The sequence below is a fragment of the Pempheris klunzingeri genome, chromosome 5 (genome assembly GCF_042242105.1).
Source record: "Pempheris klunzingeri isolate RE-2024b chromosome 5, fPemKlu1.hap1, whole genome shotgun sequence".
Classification (NCBI taxonomy): Eukaryota; Metazoa; Chordata; class Actinopteri; order Acropomatiformes; family Pempheridae; genus Pempheris; species Pempheris klunzingeri.
In genome coordinates this window covers 27,271,635-27,275,711 of record NC_092016.1, presented here as the reverse complement: position 1 = coordinate 27,275,711, position 4,077 = coordinate 27,271,635, and positions in this window count along the sequence as shown.

Sequence of the window (4,077 nt, the reverse complement as noted above, 5' to 3'; positions counted from 1 at the left end):
GATGGCGGGGCGGTGCCAGGTGTGGCGCAGGTATTGATTGCAGGGCGGTGCCAGGGGAACTTTTAAGTTCAGGGCTGTGGCGGCAGTACAGGTCTCTTCCGCTCTTTGCTGACTCCCGTGGTGACTGGTGCAGCGTGGCAGCGCTGTGTGGCGTGGCAGCCCCTTTGTTTGGTGCGTGCACCGTGTGTTGGTGTTTCCCATTTGGGCACCCTGAGTTTCCTCCCAGGTGAGTACCCTGCCGTCTTTCTTTCTTTCGGTTGCACGTTAGCGTGTGTGGGAATCACAAGATCTCCGCTCCTTTCAGCGCGGCTGACGGCCGGGGCAGGAGAGAGAGAGAGAGCGAGAGATTCACTGGCGCACCACTGTGTACGGTCACTTGCTCGCTCCGGTACGTAAATTCCACGTTGTCTGCCTGCCCTTTTGTCTGCCGTTTACCTTGCTAACACAGAGCGTAACTTTTAGGCTGTGCGGTTGAGCCAACCATCGAGGCCCATATCCTCCGGGGGCTTGGGGATTTGCTGCGCTGCTTGGAGCAACTGCCTGCCCGCTGCAATCATCACTCCCTGGACTACACTGCTGTTTTGGTTCTCGTTATTTTTGTATTCTTCTGGTTTCTCTTTGTTTTGTTTTTGGTTCCGTTGCGGCGTGGGGTCAGCGCAGAGAGGACTCTGCTTTGGTTCAGCGGCTGACTGTCCCGTTTTGTAAGATAAGGCTAATGGTGTCATGCACCGTCTGGAAATGCGTGGCTGTCCACGCCTCGTGACACGGGCCTTATGAAGAAGATCTTAACAAATTAAGTTGTTCTTTTTTCGTTTGATTGTCTAATGAGAGTTTCAAGATGGCGCCGCGAGAGTGGCAGCCAGTTGCAGCAGCTCCTCAAAACTTTTCTTGTTTCTTCCTTATTTTTGTGTGTTTCCCGTGTTTTTTGTTGCTTTTCAACCAACAACTGGGCAGAATTTTGCACATCACTGCACAGAATTGCACATCAGTGGTTGATGTGCAATTTACGTCGGAATCGGAATGTCTCGCACCGTTTTTGACATTCTAGAGTCCGCATCTGGTGACCCGTTCAGTCACGGCTCCATTGTTTACGCCCGGGAACAGCTGTTGGCGCTGCGCCAAGCCGGGCCTCATCTGACATGGGAGAAGCCTGACATCCCCGCTGAGCTCCGGAGGAGGAAGAGAGGATGCAGAGCCGGAGTAAAGCGTCGGGAGAGGAAGAGACGGTACAAACCATCCGTACCGTCTTTAATTATGGGCAACGTGAGGTCTCTCCCCAACAAGATAGAGGAACTTTACATTTACATACCTTTGGTGAAGAAACAACCCCCCACCAAAAGGTATGTGAAGAAGTGGTCGAAGGAGGCCACTGAGGCGCTGCAGGACTGTTTTCACACCACGGACTGGGATGTGCTGTGCAGCCCCCACGGAGAGGACATCGACACTATGACCCACTGCATCACGGACTACATTAACTTCTGTGTGGAGAACACTGTACCCACCAGGAGAGTACGGTGCTTCTCCAATAACAAACCCTGGGTGACCTCAGAACTGAAGGCCCTGCTGAAGGAGAAGAAGAGGGTCTTCAGATCTGGGGACAAGGAGGAGCTGAGGAGGGTGCAGAAGGAGCTGAAGAAGAAGATCTGGGAGTGCAAGGCCAGCTACAGGACCAAGATGGAGAGCCACTTGCAGACTAACAATGTACGAACAACAAACGAACTGAATCTGTTTTCTGTTTTTCAATTTGACTCTGCCCCTGCCCCTCCCCCCACTCATCAAAGCACGGACCATCCCAGCACTCTGACACCCCCCTCCCCCTACACCCCATGCCTCTCCATAACAGCTGACCAGGTGAGAAGTGAGCTGAGGAAGACCAAGGCGAGGAAGGCCGCAGGTCCTGATGGCATCAGCTCCAGACTGTTGAAGGACTGTGCAGACCAGCTCTGTCAGGTGCTCCTGCACATCTTCAACCTGAGCCTGAGTCTGGAGAGGGTACCAGCTCTGTGGAAGACTTCCTGCGTGGTTCCGGTTCCAAAGACAATGCACCCCAGGGAGCCCCACCACTTCAGACCTGTGGCCCTCACTTCTCACCTGATGAAGACCATGGAGAGGATCATCCTCAAAAACCTCCGCCCCCTGGTGAGCCCACATCTGGATCCACTGCAGTTTGCCTACCAACCGAGCACTGGAGTGGATGATGCAGTCATCTACCTGCTTCACAGATCCCTGACTCACCTGGAGAACACCGGCAGCACTGTGAGGGTCATGTTCTTTGACTTCTCCAGTGCATTCAACACCATCCAGCCGTCACTGCTCAGGGTGAAGCTGGAAAGAGCGGGAGTGGACTGTCACCTGGCTGCATGGACAACGGACTACCTCACCAACAGACCGCAGTACGTGAGGCTCCAGGAATGTGTGTCTGACATGGTGGTCTGCAGCACAGGGACCCCACAGGGGACAGTACTCTCCCCCTTCCTCTTCACCCTGTACACCTCGGACTTCAGTTACAACTCTGGGAGCTGTCACCTCCAGAAGTTCTCCGATGACACAGCCATCGTAGGTTGTGTGTCAGAGGGGGACGAACAGGAGTACCGGGAGGTCGTCTCCAACTTCGTTGACTGGTGTGAGCTAAACCATCTTCAGCTCAACACCAGCAAGACAAAGGAGATGGTGATTGACTTCCGCAGGAAGACATCCCAGACTGCACCGGTGAACATCCAGGGACTGGACATTGAGAGGGTGGAGACCCTCAAATACCTGGGTGTTCACCTCAACAACAAACTGGACTGGTCTCACAACACAGACGTCCTGTACAAGAAGGGCCAAAGTCGTCTCCACCTGCTGAGGAGACTGAGGTCCTTTGGAGTGTGCAAGACTCTGCTCAGGACTTTTTATGACTCTGTGGTGGCGTCTGCAGTCCTCTATGCAGTGGTCTGCTGGGGAGGAGGGAGCACGGAGAGGGACAGAAAGAGACTGAACAGGCTGGTCAGGAGGGCCGCTTCTGTCCTGGACTGCTCCCTGGACTCCATAGAGGAGGTGGGTGAGAGGAGGACACTAACAAAACTCAAGTCCATCATGGACAACCCCTCTCACCCCCTGCATGAGACTGTGGGGGCCCTCAGCAGCTCTTTCAGCAGCAGGCTGAGGCACCCACCCTGCAAGAAGGAACGCTACCGCAGGTCATTTCTCCCATCAGCCATCAGACTCTATAACACCAGCATCACTGGCTGATGTTAATATACTGCCTACCATCCATGTCATTCCATTCCTGTCTAAAGTGTAAATATCCTATGGTGTAAATATTTATTTCATTTCATCACAATCCATATATTTATATTTATATTTGCTATTTTTTGTCTTTTCTATTGCTTTGTTTCTTTCACTCTCCCTGTTTATATTGTTGCTGCTGTAACAAGAAAATTTCCCCCTATGGGGGATAAAATAAAATAAAGAAGTCTAAGTCTAAGTCTAAGTCTAAGATAGATTTAGTAATTTGTTTGGTATTTTGGTTTCATTTGTATTGTGTTAATTTGATTTGTTTGTATATTTACATAAATTTATTTTGCTTCATTTATTGTTTTTTTAGTTATTAAATCATTGTTTCTTTGGGATTTCTTTGTTTAGTCCACACCAGTTTTTGTTATGTTTATGGGCACGTTGTATTAATCTGTGTGTTTCTGCTGTTTTCAGGTGCTGTGGGCTGACTGCGGCAGTTACTTCCTGGTGGTGGTGCGTTCTTCACGGTCCCCTCCCTCCTTTTTTTGATTTTGTGTGCGTGTGTATTTGCAGTGTCACGGGTGATTCATTTGAGGGACTCCTTCTTCCTTCTTGGTTATCCTGCCGCATGGTAAGCCCCCAGCCCTGTGGTTTTATATTTTTCTGCCCATTTTATCAAGTGTTTGATCTGGTGTGTGATTTTGTTTATTTTCTTATGATTAAGTTTATTAATAAAATTGATTTTTGAAAACACGTCCTACCCAGTGGTATCTGACCTGCGTGGCTAAGTTCATGGTGACTTTAGATTAAGGTTGCCTGAGCTCCTCATGCCACACATAGGCACACTGGAATGGGGAGAGG